This window comes from Trachypithecus francoisi, unplaced genomic scaffold (genome assembly GCF_009764315.1).
Source record: "Trachypithecus francoisi isolate TF-2019V2 unplaced genomic scaffold, Tfra_2.0 Lachesis_group3, whole genome shotgun sequence".
In the NCBI taxonomy this organism is placed as follows: Eukaryota; Metazoa; Chordata; class Mammalia; order Primates; family Cercopithecidae; genus Trachypithecus; species Trachypithecus francoisi.
This window is the reverse complement of record NW_022681468.1, coordinates 138,631,273-138,650,834: the sequence shown is the minus strand read 5'-3', so window position 1 is coordinate 138,650,834 and position 19,562 is coordinate 138,631,273.

The following is a 19,562-nucleotide window of genomic DNA, read 5'->3' as shown; positions in this document are numbered from 1 at the left end:
CCAACCTGCACAGATTCTGAACAACAAATGAATAATGATGAATGTCTTTTTGGTTGTAATTTAACAAGTCAAATAAAATAATCATTGCTGAGCACAATCACATGTTGAAACAAGTGTGTTGTTATTTTTACCTCTTGTTAATTTATATGTAACATTTAAAAGAAAAAATCCAAAACAATATTGTGGTAGAATTATATTAGTTGCTCCTCTGCGGAAACTCTCAATTTGCTAGCTCCTTCTGAATACAGTACTGGAAAATTGTTGATATGGACTGTCTTTTCTCTATAAGAAAACACGAGCAATGGAAATATAGTACTACAACTGGGGTATACGTAGACATAAATGCAATGAAGATTTGCCAATTCATCAGCATGGGCAAGGCAACTGAGGACATAATATTTGAGGCTAAAAATTAAAAGAACAAAAATTTAAAACTGGATTTGTGTGAATTTGGGCAAGTCCCTTAATCCCTTGGAGCCTCTTTCATCTGTAAAACATGTCTAAAAAAAAGTAACAGTATTTACTTCCCTTGGTTCTTCTATGTGATATGCTTTGATAATTATACAGTTCTTGACAAATTATAATTGTTAGTTTTATTGTTCCTCCCTGTAGGGAATCAGAGTGACCCTGTTGTTCTCATGGCCTTATCTAGGGCTGCAGAAATAGTTAGGGACACCATGTGAATAGTTTCCATGGGCTGAGACCAAAGACCTGTTACATCAGGTAACACTGTCACAACACCAAAAGGTGGTCCCTTAGTTATACAACAGATTTACATAAAACTCCCCAAATAATGAAAAAATGGTTCAAGTACCTGTTACCTTGACCTATGGAGCTTCTTTATAACCTTCCCTAGAAGTGCTTGTTACTGGACTTTTGTCATTGAAATATTACAAAGTGAAAAAAGAAAAGTCCAAGGAGAAAATAATAGTCTCACCCCTTTAAGTGGACCATTCAGACCATGCATGTGATTTTAAGATACCTAAGCTTCTATCTATTCACTGTAAAGATTTTAAATAAGGGTGAAATCGGTCTTTCAGTCCCATTACTGTTTCCTGCAAACACTCTGGTATGATCGAGCTCAACAATTGAGTTAAGCTTTAATAAAGAAGTGGTTTAAATTACTTCTAAACTCAGATTTTTGTGTCTGGCAACATGGCATTGTCAATGTCCCAAGCTGCTTGCCCAGAGGCCACATCCACAATTGCAGGATGATAAAAGGTCAACACCGGATGGGACCCCTACAGAACACTCGATCCCACTCTCATTTTAAAGTCTAGGAAAGTGAGACCAGAGGAGATGCATGACTAACTCACCCCACGTGCAGCTTAAGTGCCAGAGTCAAAAGGAAGCACTGTTCCTGACTTTGTTTTCCACCTCATCCCACCGCTTCCAAAGATAGGATCTGGTTCTTATAACTGGAAAGTGGAAAAGTTAACTTTGAACGCTTTTTAGGGCACTCCTTTTTAAAAAGCTATATCTAGAGAAATATGCCAAACCCAGCCTCGTCTTGCAGAGAAGTCCCATCACTCGGTAATGGCCAGCCTCACCTTCTGGAGCAGATACACACACTCAAGTCCAGCACTACTTGTTGCTCTCGGGATTCCCACCACTGGACAGCCCTTCCTTGCCCAGTGCTTTAGAAACATCAAAGTAGCTGCCACTTAGTGCGCATCATCTCTATGCCGTGGTGTCTTCTGGGCAATCACCACACATGATTTCATTCAATCATGCCCGAGTAGAAAAGTCCTTAGATATCCCCCCTTCTCTCTACGTGATGTTTAAATCCTCATTACAAATGCAGTGAACACTGTGATGCACTCACAACTTGGATACGACTTCAGAAAAGGCATTTTGCTTTTGGTGCTGGAAGTGCCGTCAGCATATAGCTTTCAGTTGTCAGCACCTACAGAAATGGTCAGTGCTGCAGAGAACCGCTTTGCCCAAGGATACGCCTCATCATCCAATGACTGATCAGTGTGAGAGTTTAAGGCGTAGACACCTCAGCCCACCTTGGAATTACTCTAAAGAGCAATTCTAGAGCCAGAGCACCCGATGGTTCAGCCAAGTCTGTCCCCGGGCCTGTACTGCAGGTTGACTTTCTCTGTCCTTCCTGCTTCTGGCACCTCCTTTCCACAGTGTCGATCCTAAGGGCTCTTCTTAATGACATCATGCTGGCTAAACTCCATCTCAGAGTTTGCTTCCCAGGGAACCCAACCTGTTGTAGAATTGCCACATAAAATACAGGATGCTCAGCTACATTTTAATTTCAAATTGACAGAAAAATTATAGTAAAAATATGTCCTAGATATTGCATGAAATAGACTTTAAAAAGTATTTGTTTATTTAAAATTCAAATTTAACTGGGAGCCTCGTATTTATATTTACTGAATCTGGCAAGCCTAACCAGGTATGGTCGCAGACGGAAGCCACTGATGTGGGGCTTTGGTGCTGGATTACTCACCACCCTTCCTTCAGTGAGGACCCCAGGTTGGTAATGGATAAAGCACAAATAGCAAATGGGACAAGGAACTGGTCGAATTGCTCAAACTTGCATTGGTGATCCACTGGCATGGTATAGCGGTAGAAAGGAAGGCATTAGCTGATGTGATGTGTCAGATGTTTGAGATTATGGGAGAAATAGGTACTGAAAGGATAATAAAATCAGGTGGCTACTGCTAAGCTTGATTGACCCACTGGAAACAGATAAAAAGCTGAGCGTGACTAATCACCAATAGAAAGCTGAGTGAGAAAGCCAAAGGCCTCCTAACCCGCTCCTTACACCTCCAGCTTACAAAAAGGCTCTTGTCTCCTGCAGAAGGGGAGAAAAAGCTCGGGATCACACCCTGGACTTAAAGATCAGAGTTACCAACCTCCAAAGAAGGTTAAACTCCCAACAAAGGAAGACCTGCTATGCCAAGGTTAGAACGTGAGCAGGGACAGTTCGGGGCTCTGACATACGGGATAAAATGTCTGTGTTGGCCACTTCCAAGTTGCCGTTTGTGTAGACTTTGTGGGCATTTGGAAATAAAGGGGAAATTCAAAGATGGGTTAAATCAAGTTTGTTGGCAAACTTTTTCTGTAGAAGACCTGATAAATATTTTAAGCTTTGTGGGCCACATGGTCACTGTTGGAACTGCTCACCTCTGCCATTGTAGTTGAAAACTATAATATGTAAATGAGCATGGCTCTATTCTATTAAAACTTTATGGACACTGAAATTTGAATTTTATATAATTTTTACATCTCACAAAATGTTTTTCATTTGACTTTTTTTCTCAAACTTTCGACAAGCATCTTTGACTTTTAAAAACAATTTACACATGTAAAAACCGTTTTTAGTTTGCAGACCATACAAAAACAGGTGGTGAGGCAGATCTAACCTGAAGGTCATAGTTTGCCAACCCCTGGGATAATCATGCTGCCTCATTATACTTTCCATTAAGAACATTTTTTTGGCCACTGCTAGAAGATGGGAGCCACTGTGCCAACTTAAAGATAGCTGCACACGGCCGGGCGCGGTGGCTCAAGCCTGTAATCCCAGCACTTTGGGAGGCCGAGACGGGCGGATCATGAGGTCAGGAGATCGAGACCCTCCTGGCTAACACGGTGAAACCCCGTCTCTACTAAAAATACAAAAACTAGCCGGGCGAGGTGGCGGGCGCCTGTAGTCCCAGCTACTCGGGAGGCTGAGGCAGGAGAATGGCGTAAACCCGGGAGGCGGAGCTTGCAGTGAGCTGAGATCCGGCCACTGCACTCCAGCCTGGGCGACAGAGCGAGACTCCGCCTCAAAAAAAAAAAAAAAAAAAAAAAAAAAAAAAAAGATAGCTGCACACATAGGGTACAATAGTTTTTATTTTGCTTTCTCCAAAGAAGCTAGAAAAGAAATACTATGGTGGTGGCAACATCAATGTTGTTCACGTTTTTGAGTGCTGACCATGTGCCAGGCACTATACTAAATGCTTCACGTGTGTTAACTCATGCAATTATGGGAAGTCTATAAGGTATAGTCATTTTTAAATTAATTTTCCAGATTGAAAAATTAAGAAGCTCACCCACTGTCGCCCAGTTTGTAAGTGGTGAAGTTGGGATTCAAATGCAGGCGGTCTGACACCAGAGCTCATGCTTTTAGCAACTACTCTTTCTTGCCTCTAAGTATACCTAGGATTCCTCCATTGGCTCGCTCTGACCTTTCTACTGTAGTGATAAGGGCTAAAGACATTCACATAGGAGGAGACTCAGCAAGTCCTTTTCTGTTTTTGTCTTTTGGTCTCTCTTGTCCTTAGGAGTCTGACAAGGTCATGTGAGGTTGGCAAGCTGATCCCCTTGGTAAAAGATGGCTCTATATTTCTATTTTCACCCTTATCATCTCTCTGTCTTTCCATCCCCCAACTTGTGCTCTAGGATATACTTTGGCTAATGCAAACATGTGCACTCCAGCCTTCTTTTGGTTCATGTTAGTATAGCATAGCTTTTTCCTCCCTACTGTTAATCTATGTGTGTCACAGTAAAGTGGGTTTTTTTGTAGGCAACATATAGTTAAGGTTTGTGGTTTTTTTTCTTTTTTTACCTAACAACTTCACTTTTTGAGATATTTAGACCAGGGATTAGTAAACTACAGTCTGGTGTGTTGCCTGTTTTTATAACTAATGTTTTATTAAAATGCAGCCACATCTATTTATGTATTGTCCATAGCTGCTTTTATGCTTATAATAATAAAGTTATATAGTTGCAACAGGAATGTTATGGTCCATGAGCTTAACATATTTATGATGGGCCCCTTTAAGAAAAGGTTTGAAGACTCTTGGTCTGGACAATTTACGTGTTTTTTCTTCCCAACTCCTTAGTTTAGACCATTTACATTTCATGCAACAGATATGCATTTATTGATATGGTTGGTTTAAATCTACCACCTTGTTATTGCTTTATCTGTTCTTTGTTCCCTTTTTTCTTTTTCTGATGACTTTTGAATTGAGTGAATGTGTTCTAAAATTTCACTTTCTTTCCTTTCTTAGCTTTTTAGTTATAATTTGTGTAATTGTTATTTCTGTGTTATTTTACTTTAGGGTTTATAATGTGTGTGTTTTTTCGGAGCCTTTTTAAAAACTAATTTTTTGGAAGGAGGCGGAGTAAGATGGTGAAAGAAGCCTCCAGCAATCGTCGTCCTCACAGGAACACCAAATCTAACTACCACCTACACAAAAAAGCACCTTAAGAAGCTAAAAAATCAGGTGAGTCATCACAGTACCTGGTTTTAACTTATCACCGAAAGAGGCACTGGAGAGGGTCACAAAGACTGTCTTGCATTGCCAATGCCACAGTGGCCCCATGACAGAGAGAATCTGTCCTTGGGGGTGGGAGAGGACAGTAATTGTGGGACTTTGCATTTGAACTCAGTGCGGCCCTGTCCAGTGGAAAGCAACACCAGGCAGAAATCAATTGACCCCACAGAGAGAATATTTAGATGAGCCCTAGCCAGAGGGGAGTCATCCCTTCCAGTGGCCAGAAATTGAGTTCTGCAAGCCTCGCCGCTGCAGGCTAAGGTCACTTGGGTTCCAACTAACCTTGAGAAGCAGTCTAGGCCACAAGGACTACAACTCGTAGGTGAGTTCTAATGCTGTGCTGTGCTGCACTTGGAGCCTGTGGACTTGGCGGGCACACAATCTGGTGAGAAGCCAGCCAGGTCAGCCAAGGGGGTGCGTGCACCAGCTCTCCCCCAGGCTCAGGCCATACAGCTTGCAGCACAGAAAGAGACTTTCCTTCTACTCAAGGTGAGGAGAGGGACAAGTAGAGAGGACTTTATCTCGCGACTCAGAAACCAGTTCAGCCACAGTAGACTAGGGCAATGGGCAGTGTCCTAAGCCACTCATTCTAGAGCCTAGTTCCCAGACAACATTTCTGGACACACTCTGGGTCAGAAAGGAACCCACTGTCTTAAAGGGAAGGACCCAGTCTTGGCAAGATTCATCACTTGCTGAGTAAAGGGGCCTTTGGGCCCTGAATAATCAGCAGTGGTCTCCAGGTAGTACATGTCGGGGGCCTTGGGTGAACCTCTGAGACTTACCGGCTTCAGGCGAGACCCAGCACATTCCCAGCTGTGGTGGCTGTGGGGAAAGACTCCTTGTTAAAAAAAAAAAATGCAGAGGGAAGAATAAAGAGTACTTCGTCTTGCAGCTTAGGTAACAGGTTGGTCACAGTGGGGTAGAGCACCAAGTGGGGGTTTGGGGTCCCTGATTGCAGGCCTTCACTCATAGATGGTATTTCTGGACCTGTCCTAGGCCAGAGGGGAGCCCACTGCTCTGAAGGGTGAGTCTCAAGTCTGGCAGCATTTACCACAAGCTGACTGAAGAGCCCTTGGGCCTTGAGTGGACATTGGCAGCAGCCTGGCTGCCATTGGCCTATGACAGTGTTGGCCATGGGAAGAGACTCTTCTTACGGAAAAGGGAGAGAAGAGTGAAAAGGCTTGTCTTCCGGCTTGAGTGCCAGCTCAGCCACAGTAGAATAGAGCACCAGGTAGATTCCTAAGGTATCTGACTCCAGGCCCTGGATGCCAGACAGCACCTCTGGACCCATCCAGGGATGGAGAGAATTCACTGCCCTAAAGGGAAGAACACAAGCCTGGCTGGTGTTGCCACCTGCTGATTGTAGAGCTTTGAGCAAGCATAAGTCGTAGCCACATAGTCATTACAGTGGGCCTTGGATGAAACTCAGTGCTGTGCTGGCTTCAGGGCTTACCCAGTGTAGTCCCAGTGGTGGTGGCCAATAAGGGTGCTTATGTCACCCACTCTCCCAGCTCCAGGCAGCACAGCATAGACAGAGTGACTCCATTTGTTTGGGAGAAAGTAAAGGAAGAGGACAAGATTCTCTGCCTGCTAATAGAGAATTCCTCTGGATCTCATCCAAGACCACCAAGATAGTACCTCTGAGTCTACACAAGCCACAGTATTCTTGGGCATGGAGTGCCTCCTAATGCAGATACAGATGCAGTGACCAAATACGTAAATCACAACACCCAAGTCCCTTTGAATACCTGGAAAGCCTCTCCAAGAAGGACAGGTACGAACAAGCAACAACCATAATAAATACCTGTATTAGTCTGTTCTCCCACTGCTAATAAAGACATATCCAAGACTGGGTAATTTATAAAGGAAAGAGGTTTCTTGGACTCACAGTTCCACATGGCTGCGGAGGCCTCACAATCATGGCAGAAGACAAAAGAGATGCAAAGGCACATGTTACGTGGCAGCAGGCAAAAGAGGTGTGCAGGGGAACTCCCCCTTTAAAACCATCAGATCTCATGAGACTTATTCACTGTCATGAGAACAGCATGGGAAAGACCGCCCCCCATGATTCAATTACCTCCTACTGGGTCCTCCCATGACGTGGGAATCATGGGAGCTATAATTCAAGATGAGATTTGGGTAAGGATACAGCCAAACCATATCATTACACCCCCCTGGCCCCAAAATCTCATGTCCTTATATTTCAAAACCAATCATGCCTTCCCAACAGTCCACCAAATCTTAATTCAGCATTAACTCAAAAGTCCACAGTCCAAAGTCTCATCTGAGACAAGGCACGTCCGTTCTGCCTATGAGCCTGTAAAATCAAAAGCAATTTAGTTACTTCCTAGATACAATGAGGGTACAGGGATTGGGTAAATACACCCATTCCAAAGGGGAGAAATTGGCCAAAGTGACGTGCCTACAGGCCCCATGTAAGTCTAAAATCGAGCAGGGGAGTCAAATATTAAAGCTCCAAAATGGTCTCCTTTGAATCCATGTCTCACCTCCAGGTCACACTGATGCAAGAGGTGGGCTCCCATGGCCTAAGGCAGCTGCAGCTCTGTGGCTTTTGTGAACCCCCAAAATTTGAGACGGGTCTCAGTTATTTTAGAAATTTTATTTTGTCAAAGTTGAGGACACACACCCATGACAGTTTCAGGAGCTCCGGATGATATATGCCCAAGGTGGTCAGAGCACAGCTTGGTTTTACACATTTTGGGAAGATATGAGACACAACTAACATATGTAAGATAAACATTGGTTTAGTCCAGAAAGGCAGGACAACTTGAAGCAAAAGTGGAACCACTCAAAGCAAGGAGGGGGCTTCCAGGTCACAGGTAGAAGAGAGACAAAAAGTTGCATTCTTTTGAGTTTCTGATTAGCCTCTCCAAAAGAGGCAAACATATAAATGCATTTGTCTCAGTGAGCAGAGGGGTGACTGAAGAGAATGGAAGGCAGGTTTGCCCTAAGCAGTTCCAGCTTAACTTTTCCCTTTAGCTTATTGTATCTGGGGGCCCAATACATTTTCTATTCACATTTTCTCCCCTTTTTAAAATCTTTTGGAGAAAGTATTTTAGAATAAAATGAATCTCTCTCTGGTCTAAGATTTTATCTGATCTTTCATGGCTAGGATGGTGTATTCCCTAGATGGGTAAGTCCCGAGTTATTAGGAAAGCTCATTTTCAGCAGGTTGTGAAGTCTCATGTCCTGTTGTAGCAGGAAGAGCTGCAGACAAAACGCCTCAGACACTGAGTTAAAGAAGGGGTTTATTCGGCCAGGAGCATCGACAAGACTGCTGTCTCAAGAGCCAAGCTCCCCGTGTGAGTAATTCTTGTCCCTTTTAAGGGCTCATAAGTCTAAGGGGTCCAGGTGAGAGGGTTGTGATCAATTGAGCAAGCAGGGGGTACGTGACTGGAGGCTGCATGCACCGGTAATCAGAACGGAACAGAACAGGACAGGAATTTTTACAATGCTTTTCTATACAGTGTCTGGAATCTATAGATAACATAACTGGTTAGGTCAGGGGTCGATCTTTAACTACCAGGCCCAAGGCGTGGCACCAGGCTGTCTGCCTGTAGTTTTCGTTTCTGCCTTTTAGTTTTTACTTCTTCTTTCTTTGGGGGCAGAAATTGGACATAAGACAATATGAGGGGTGGTCTCTTCCCTTATTCCCCCACTTTGAGACTCTCACTCATTTTATTAGTGGGAATTCTCACCTCCATCCTCACTACCTATGTCTTCCTGCATGGCAGATCGATAGTGATGCATATAGCACACTTGTGCTGAAGCATTCTGGTGAACTAGAGTAGCGATGAAATCTTTTACCATTTGAATGAGTACAGGTAGTAAACAAGGGATCACTAAGCAGGTTCCTGTTACTACTATAATTTTTATTATAAGAGTTTTAAATCCTCTTAGCACTGGGAACCATATTCAAACATGGCCTCAGGGTCAAATCCATGCCACACTTGGATAGGCACATGTGCCCATTTTGTCATGTCTTTATATCTTCGGCTACTTGCCCATGGTCATCTATGTGCAGGTAGCACATAGTAAAGTTAAATTTTCCACAGACTTCTCCTCCAGCTGCTAGCAAGTAGGTGAGTGTTAATCTATTTTGATAAATAGCATTTCTCATCTGAGTTTCTTGCCGGGCCAAAACAGTCAAGGCTTTACTGGTTTCATTAGTGATGATCTCCAAGACAGCTTTTAACCATATGATTCGGTTGAGCATGTAAATGGGGGTCCAGTATCCCCATGAGCCATCTTGTGCCTTGGTGGCAGGCCCATAATATTGTATAATTTTTTTCAGGAGGCCGTTTATCATCTTTTTAATTATCTATGGCTAGGCTTCACTTTTTGCGGGAAGCATAGACAGGGAAGCCCAGGAGTTTGCCAGTGTTTATGGGCAGTAGGAAGAAAGATGGTTTAATAGTGCCAATAACACAACTACCTGTCCACTGGTCAGGCAGCTTAGCATAGGCTCTAGGTCCACATATCCAGTATAGCCCAGTGGAAGCCGTCTAGTCCCGGTGGGATTCTGGGTGGACCTAAATGGTCTACAACTTTGGAAATTTACTGAATGGATTTTTCTTTGTGTGGTTTGAACTCCACCATGTAACTGTTTCTGTGGTACCATTATACAGTTTTTGTCCCAGGCAACTAAGTCATCCTACAGGATAAGTGAATTCTTTCCCTCCTCTAGCTATGCAATATTGTCTAATGATTGAGACTTTTAGAACCCAGAAATGATCAGGGTGATTCTTTTGGGCCAGGAATTCATCAGAAACTGGGTCTGTAGGCACTAATACTTGGGCTTCCTATGGCCATTGATCTCCCAGTACAGTTCCTCCACAAACTTAACATGAAGTGACATTTAGAGACTGGGCTACAGGCTCAGCTAAGTGCAAAAACAAATTTCTGGTTTTACCTGGAGTCTCTGGTACTGGCACATTTAGTTCATTGTAGAAAGTCTGAAATACCAGTTCTGGAGAGAGTTTACTAAACCTCCACTTTTAGTAAGGTATTTACTCTAGGATTTAGTCCTTTTCCATTGATACCCAGAGATACGTGTCCTCTTTTTTCCCACCTTGGGTTTAAGGGATTTGTAATTACTAATTTCAAGAGGTTGCAGCTTCCACTTGTACAGGAGGGGCTGCCTTCTCCTTTTTGGAGCTAAACAGGGTCTTTTTCATCCTTTTTCTAAGTAGTCCAGATGGCACAAGACCAGTAATTATACACATTTGCACATGAGTCCAATTCATGGCAGATATACTTATTTCCTGCCATGTAACTTTTTTTTTTCTAATTTAAAGAACTGCATCCTATTCCATGCCAATTGCTATTGACAGTGGCACAAGCATTAAATTTTAGGGTTATATGTTTGGGGACCCCTCTTTCTTCTGTCTTAGCTATTACTTTACTTGTGTCGCCTAGAAAAGGACCAGTCCTTAATTTTATTTTAAAAACTGTGATCATGGGAGGCTTAAAATGGGTCATAACACAAATCAGGTTGGTTATTTCCTGGGCTACATACCTTGGATAGAATAGCATTATACAAACAAGTTCTTTTTAGAGTTCCAGTACACTTATAATAACCATAAAATAATAGGACTGTAGCAATCTTTTGTCCTACCTCAGTGACTTGATGTATATACTGGGAACAGCCCTCAGTCTGAGGAAGGTCAGTTGAAGTCCTTACTGTACAAGTCCAAATTTTAAGGAAAATGAGTCCTGCAATGAGTTTCCTCATGGTTCAGCTGTGCGTGGACCAGTCAGCTTCCAGGTGTGACTGGCGCAGGGCTTGTCATCTTCTTCAGAGTCACTTTGCAGGGGTTGGCGAAGCTGCTCCCATCCACGTACAGCTCCCAGTCTACTGATGTTTAAGGGTGGTCTTGGAGGTTGGGCCCACTAGAACAAACTGAGTCTAATACCTCTACACAGTTACATTCAACTGGGCTCTCTGATACCGGGAGCAAGGTGGCAGGGTTTAGGGTGTCGCAAACTTCAGTGGTTATGCGGGGATTTTCACAGAGCAAATTTGGTATCTAGTTAGTCTAGCATTCATTAGCTAATGATGTCCTTTGGTATTTATTAAAGTCACCACAGGATGGGGGGACGTGAGGTTTTGCCCAAGAGTTAGCTTATCTGCTTCTTGTGCTAACAGGGCCGTTGCTGCCAGGGCCCTTAGACGTGGAGGACAGCCTTTGGAAACCCCGTCTAGTTGTTTTGAGAGATGGGCTAGTGGCCTTGGTCAGGGCCCCACAGTCTGGGTTAAAACTCCAACTGCCATTTTTTCTCTTTCTGACATGTAGAGTGTAAAAAGTTTTGTCAGGTCAGGTAGCCCCAGGGCTGGGACCGACCTAAGTTTTTCTTTTAACTCATGAAAAGTTTGTTGCTGTTGGTTGTAATAGATGTAGTTTATCTAATATACATTTTTATTAACTGTCACTCACTAAACTATTGACTTAAATCCTGTAGCTATTTGATTGTAAGCTTTAAATTGATCTGGTATTTCTTGTGGGGCTCCAATTGCATCTAAATAGATGTGAGAGTCGAAAGACCCATAAGGGGTTTCTCTCACTTTATGATGTCTTATTTGTTTATCCCTGTGGTTGATGAAATGCCAGTGTGAAAGGGATAGCCAAATGGACTAAAGCACAAGTGCCACTCCAGTTATTCGGCAGAGTGCCCAGTAAAGGTCCACCACAATACCACCCCACTTCCACTTGGGGAAGAACAAGGGTTGACTGATAAGCTCTTGAAAATTCTTAAGCTCACTGCATCCCTTCAGGTCTCCAATGAATGCTAAGTTTCCTACCTGTCATGAGAGACATGAAATGAACTTAGTGTTGGGAGACAGAAGCTGGATGGCGCTCGGGGGTCGACATGCAGGGTGCTGGACTTCAGGATATAGCAGAAAGAGTTCGGCATGATTTACTACTCCAGACTGTAGAATCCTGGAAAAGAGCTACCATGCAGCCTACACCTGGTTGACTGGAGAACCACCTTAGTGGAAGGGGGACAATCTGGGCCTCTGGCCTGCCATGTGCACAAGCATAACATTTGCTTTTGCTTAACGTGCTGATGGAATATTTGATCCATTTTAACCAGGCATTTGCATCTTAGTATCCTGTCTTTATTGCTAAAGTCTGTTTTAAGTCTTTAACTTATATGATCCTCTAGTAAAATGAATGTATGTATGGTTTTAGGAAATTACAAAAAATGGTTGGGGCAGTCCATCTTTGCTCTTTAGTGGTCCACAGAACATTGGAACAAGTGTGGCATGAAAGCTCTACATCAGGGGGCAAGACTCCTTGTTGGCACTGGGGTCTTTATCGAAATCTCTCCAGATTAAATGATGTAGTTTACTAATGCCCTGTCTGAGGGGAGTCAGGAGGGACAGAAGTACTTTTCTGAAGAAGAAAGCTGTCTTTGACTTGGCAAATCTCCACAGGGTATAACAAGGCAAGCATTAAATGCAATAGTTTGAGGCAAAATTGACTTGATTATGTTAAGAACTAGATGGTCAGCAATAGAACGAGGAAAGAAGAAAGAGTAATAGAATGGATGAAAAGTTAAATTTTTCTTAGCTTTAGTTTGTTAGGGTTTTCCCCTGGGACTATGGCCCACGACTCTGGAGGTGGTGCTTTCTTGACTCAGGTGTGATGAATCCATCCTTTTTTTTTTTTTTTCTGCTGTACGAACAGCAGTCTTGGTGGTTAGCATCACAAGGTAGGGGCCTTCCCAGGCTGGCTTGAGTTTTTCTTCTTTCCACCCTTTGATGAGAACGTGATCTTCAGGCTGGTGCTAGTTTACTGGAAATTCTAGGGGTGGTACATGTGCTAAAAGACTTTTAGTTTTTGAGGGAAAGGAAAGTGGAAGATAGACCAAGTATATAATTTTTAAGAAATTGACCTTTTGTTTTAAATATGGGGACCTTGGCAGTGGACTTTATAGTCCTTAGTGCCTTTTTACTGAGAAATTTCCTTTAGCATCTATTTTTATTAGTTTTTAAACCAAAGAAAGCCAAATATTTTATATTTAGCAATGCTTTTTGTATGATTTTTATACCAGATAAGCTAAATTTTACCTTTATATTAGTTATTAATGTTAAACTTAATTTTAATAAAACCTTGTAGACATATGGTCAAACATTAAAAATTGGATAAATAAGGTAGGGTTTTATAGACTCTTTAACCTTTTATAATTTTTGCTAAAGAGCAGGTTGGTGCTTTAAGAAAAACCTGCTATGCTTATATTTTAATGTTCGGTTTACAGAAAAACTGGACGATACCTCTTTAGCCAATGTTTACACACAGAATTTTCTTTCCAATTAACATTTTAAAACTTGATTAAATGTTTAAAACAAAATATACATATTTTTAAACTTTTAATGTAGGTAAAAATTTATATTCTTATGTGTCCTTATCCTTTTACCAAAGGTATATTTTACTTTCCTTATACACCTTGCACATAAACTGTTTTTTTTTTTTTTTCCCAATAGTTTTGCATTCAGGAGGCCTAGTTACTTTTAAATTATACAATATTTCTTGCATAAATCCTTTTTTATAACGTTTTCTTTCACGACTTTCACAGACAATTCTTTGACCTTCCTCAACTTTCTCACTTATTACAAACATTTCTTTCTTTAAACAACCAGTTAATTTATTTCAGGACAAGAATTTACCATATAATACTGTTTTTACGTAAATTCTGCCCCCCATTTTTTCCCTTTTTTTTTTCCCCCCCGAAGATAACCATTCTTTTGCAAAGCAAACTTCTTTTATGTCTGTGGACTAGACTGTCTAAGGCCATAATATTAGAAGTTACTATAATACATATTACATGTTAACTTTTAGCAAACTTTACTTTTGTTGAAAACCTTGTAAGTTCAGGATTTCAATTATCCTTTGCTATTAATACAACCTTGTTTTGCCCAAATTAACTTAGAATTGGTATAGATGGCTTTTTCCCCCCCCTTCAATTACCTGGGAGAAACCATTGATCATCCTGTCCTGAAGGGAGTTCTTAGGTCTGATCGGACCTTTGTATGGTAATTAAGATGTAAACCCCTTGTTAGGAAACCTGCTGGGTTGAGGGAATTTCCCTTTTTTATTTTTTATTATTATTATTATTTTCTAACAGAATAGCCCTATACTTTAAGATTTTTGAGTTAGTAAGCTACTTTTTGGCTTTTTTGATTTAGGATAGTTCTGAACTGAACTAGTGAGATGGGCTCACAAGGAGGTTTCCTCTAAAAGTTATTTTTCTACTTTCTTCGTTAGCAAAGCAGTTGCTGCTACAGATTGAATGCATATGGGCCATCCGTGGGTTACTGGGTTAAGAATTTTTGATAGGAAGGCCTCAGTGCATTTGGGATCCGCCCTTGTTTACCCTGACAACAAAGTGGTATTGGAGTGTTGTAGGGTTATGGAGAATACCTTCAGTTATCAATTACAGGTTTTAAATTTACCTTGGCTTTTAAAGGACTAGAGTACTCTTTTTTTTTTTTTTTTTCTTAACTACTTGTATATATCTCTTTCTCTTTCTTTCTCTCTTTGACTTTCTCTTTGACTTTTCTTTTGCCTCTGTCTCTTCCTCTCTTTCTCTGCCTCTCTCTCTCTCCTTTCTGCCTCTTTCTCTCTCTCCTCTGCTTCTCTCTCTCCTCTCTACTTCTCTACCCTCTCTCTCTCTCTCTCTCTCCTCTCTACCTCTCTCTCTCCTCTCTACCTCTCTCTCTCTCTTCTCTACCTCTCTCTCTCTCCTCTCAGCCTCTCTCTCTCTCTCTCTCCTCTCTGCCTCTCTCTCTCCTCTCTGCCTCTCTCTCTCCTCTCTGCCTCTCTCTCTCTCTCTCTCCTCTCTGCCTCTCTCTCTCTCTCTCTCTCTGCCCTCTCCCCCTCTCCTGTCTGCCTCTCCCTCTCCTCTCTCTCTGCGCGCGCTCTCTCTCTCTCTTCCTCTCTCTGTCTCTCTCTCCCCTCTCGGCTCTCTCTCTTCTGTCTCTCTCCTCTCTGCCTCTCTCTCTCCTCCTGCCTCTCCCTTTCCTCTCTCCCCTCTCCCTCTCCTCTCTCTCTCCCTCTCTGCTCTCTCTCTCTCTCTCCCTCTCTGCCTCTCTCTCTTCTCTCTCTCCCCCCTCTCGCCTCTCTCTCTCTCTCTCCCCCTCCGCCTCTCTCTCTCTCCCCCTCCGCCTCTCTCTCCTCCCCGCTCTCCGCCTTCTCTCCCCCCGCTCTCCGCCCCTCTCTCTCCCCCCCGCTCCCCCCCCTCTCTCCCCCCCTCTCTCGCCCCTCTCTCTCCCCCCGCTCTCCGCCTCTCTCTCTCCCCGCTCTCCGCCCCCTCTCCCCCCGCTCTCCGCCCCTCTCTCTCCCCTCTCCGCCCCTCTCTCTCCCCGCTCTCCGCCCCTCTCTCTCCCCCCCCCGCCCCTCTTCTCCGCCCCTCTCTCTCCCTCTCTGCCCCTCTCTCTCCCTCTCTGCCTCTCTCTCTCTCCTGTCTCTGCCTCTCTCTCCTCTCCGCCCCTCTCTCTCCCCCCTCTCCGCCCCTCTCTCTCCCCCGCTCTCCGCCCCTCTCTCTCCCCCCGCTCTCCGCCCCTCTCTCTCCGCCCCTCTCTCTCCCCGCTCTCCCCCCCTCTCTCTCCCCGCTCTCCGCCCCTCTCTCTCCCGCTCTCCGCCCCTCTCTCTCCCCGCTCTCCGCCCCTCTCTCCCCGCTCTCCGCCCCTCTCTCCCCGCTCTCCGCCCCTCTCTCCCCGCTCTCCGCCCCTCTCTCCCTCTCTGCCCCTCTCTCTCCCCCCGCTCTCTCTGCCTCTCTCTCTCTCCCCGCTCTCTGCCTCTCTCTCTCTCTCCCCGCTCTCCTGCCTCTCTCTCCCCGCCTTCTGCCCCTCTCTCTCCCCGCTCTCTGCCTCTCTCTCTCTCCTGTCTCTGCCTCTCTCTCCTCTCTGCCTCTCTGCCTCTCTCTCCTCTCTGCCTGTCTCTCTCTCTGCCTGTCTCTCCTCTCTGCCTCTCTCTCCTCTCTGCCTCTCTCTCCTCTCTGCCTCTCTCTCTCCCCTCTGCCTCCCTCTCCCCCCCTGCCTCCCTCTCTCCCTCTGCCTCCTCTCTCCTCTCTGCCCTCTCTCCTCTCTGCCTCCCTCTCTCCTCTCTGCCTCTCTCTCCTCTCTGCCTCTCTCTCTCCTCTCTGCCTCTCTCTCCTCTCTGCCCTCTCTCTCTCCTCTCTGCCTCTCTCTCTCCTGCTCTGCCTCTCTCTCTCCCTCCTCTGCCCTCTCTCTCCTCTCTGCCTCTGCCTCTCTCCCTCTCTGCCTCTGCCTCTCTCCTCGCTGCCTCTCTCTCTCCTCTCTGCCTCTCTCTCCTCTCTGCTCTCTCTCTCTCTCTGCCTCTCTCTCCTCCTCTCGCCTCTCTCTCTCTCCTCTCTGCCTCTCTCTCTCCCTCTCTCTCCTCTCTGCCCTCTCTCTCTCTCCTCTCTGCCTCTCTCTCTCCTCTCTGCCTCTCTCTCTCCTCTCTGCCTCTCTCTCTCCTCTCTGCCTCTCTCTCTCCTCTCTGCCTCTCTCTCTCCTCCTGCCTCTCCTCTCCTCTCTGCCTCTCCTCTCTCTCCTCTCTCTCTCCTCTCTGCCTCTCTCTCCTCTCTCTGCCTCTCTCTCGGCCTCTCTCTCTCCTCTCGGCCTCTCTCTCTCCTCTCTGCCTCTCTCTCTCCTCTCTGCCTCTCTCTCTCCTCTCTGCCTCTCTCTCTCCTCTCTGCCTCTCTCTCTCCTCTCTGCCTCTCTCTCTCCTCTCTGCCTCTCTCTCTCCTCTCTGCCTCTCTCTCTCCTCTCTGCCTCTCTCTCTCCTCTCTGCCTCTCTCTCTCCTCTCTCTCTCCTCTCTGCCTCCTCTCTGGCCTCTCTCTCTCCTCTCTGCCTCCTCTCTCCTCTCTGCCTCTCTCTCTCCTCTCTGCCTCTCTCTCTCCTCTCTGCCTCTCTCTCTCCTCTCTGCCTCTCTCTCTCCTCTCTGCCTCTCTCTCTCCTCTCTGCCTCTCTCTCTCTCTCTGCCTCTCTCTCTCCTCTCTGCCTCTCTCTCTCCTCTCTCCTCTCTCTCTCCTCTCTGCCTCTCTCTCTCCTCTCTGCCTCTCTCTCTCCTCTCTGCCTCTCTCTCTCCTCTCTCCTCTCTCTCCTCCTCTCTCCTCTCTCCTCTCCTCTCTGCCTCCCTCTCCTCTCTGCCTCTCTCTCCTCTCTGCCTCTCTCCTCTCTCTGCCTCTCCTCTCTGCCTCTCTCTCTCCTCTGCCTCTCGCTCCTCTCTGCCTCTCTCTCTCTCTCCTCTCTGCCTCTCTCTCTCTCTCCTCTCTGCCTCTCTCTCTCTCTCCTCTCTGCCTCTCTCTCTTTCTCTTTCTCTCTGCCTCTCTCTCTCTCTCTCTCTCTTTCTCTCTGCCTCTCTCTCTCTCTGCCTCTCTTTCTTTCTCTCTGCCTCACTTATGCTGCAGTTCTCTCAACCACTGTGGAGGGATCTAAAACCAGCTGTAACCAAGCATCTATGTGTGGGAACTGGTCTGGGTGCCCTGGCTTTACAGGTTACCTTGTGCCATACTTTTGAAACAAAGGACCTGTCCAGGCTTCTTTCTGATGACCAACCCACCTCTAATGCTGGCCAGTCTATTTTACATAAGGTTCTAAGTTTTCCTGGTGTCATAGTACTCCATAGTCTCCTTTAAATTCTTTCTTGAAATTTTTCAACATAGTTCCTAGTGGCGTGGGCTTACTTTGCGACTGACCCATGTTTCCTCGAGACAAAACACCATGCTCACACCACATGCATACCACAAAACAAAGAATGGGTAAAAAGGGTGCACCACACTTTTACAGTTTACACCAAACCAGAATCAAAACCAAAATCAGAGTATCAAGAAATCTAGACCAGGTCAAAACCAAAACCAAAATATCAAGCAATCCAAGTCAAGTCAAAAACAAAAACCAAAGTGCCAGTACAGGCACGTCATTGGTGATCAGGCCATGCTTCCACTCAAATGGAGAGGGCAAGTTCCCAAGAGCAGTCCTGTCAAGCAATTCAAACCAAGTCAAAACCAAAACCAAAGTGCTGATAAAGGCACACCGTGGGTGGTCAGGCCACGCTTCCACTCAAACAGAGTAGGCAAGTTCCAAAGACTGTTCCTATCAAGTTTTCGATGTCCGGACTCCAAGTGCCACTGCTCTGGCAAGGCATCCCACTGGGGCAAATACCTACCCGGGAGTGCTCTCAGGATCCGCATGACTTGAGCTGGTCGGAGTCCCCCACAGGGACGTTCCACAGGGCAGACTTAAGGCACCTAAGAAGCTGCCTCAACCATCTGCCAATCACCTCGCTTCTTGGTCAGGGAACCAAGAAATGTAGCAGGAAGAGCTGCAGACAAAACTCCTTAGACACCGAGTTAAAGACAGAAGGGGTTTATTCAGCTGGAAGCATTGGCAAGACTACTGTCTCAAGAGCTGAGCTCCCTGAGTGAGCAATTCCTGTCCCTTTTAAGAGCTCACAGCTCTAAGGGGGTCCATGTAAGAGGGTCATGATCGATTGAACAAGCAGAGAGTACATGACTGGGGGCTGCATGCACCGGTAATCAGAACGGAACAGAACAGGACAGGAATTTTTACAATGCTTTTCCATACAGTGTCTAGAATCTATAGATAACATAACCAGTTAGGTCAGGGGTCGGGCTTTAACTTCCTGGCCCAGGGCGCGGCACTGGGCTGTCTGCCTGTAGATGTCATTTCTGCCTTTTAGTTTTTGCTTCTTTCTTTGGAGGCAGAAATTGGGCATAAGACAGTATGAGGGGTGTTCTCCTCCCTTACTGTGAAGAGAAAATAGAGGGAGGCGGGGAGAAAAACAACAAAAGAACAATCGTGGAAAATCAATATAGGCCACATTACTCTCAAGTCCATACATCAGTAGGCACGTATGAAAGTGACTTATCTATGTAAATAGGTTGCTATTGTTTTCTTCTGAAGTTTGTCTGGCTTCAGTTCACAGGGTTTTAAGAAAGCACAGCTTAGTTTTCAGTGACTCCAAATTAGGAAAAATGGGGAAAAAAGAAGGAAAAGTAATGGAAAACATTATTTTGAAGACTTGTAGTCAACAAAAAATAGTTTGGTTCAAACTGAAAAAATAATAAAAATCAAAAACAATTAGGCAAGACCAGACTCTAGTAACAGGTGTACTATAGTTTTTGAAACATAACTTTTCCTCCCTTCAGTTTCCCAGTTTTACTAAAGACAAATCATGGTAGGATTTATTTGCTTTATTAGACTTGATCTGATTATTTGTATACAGTAC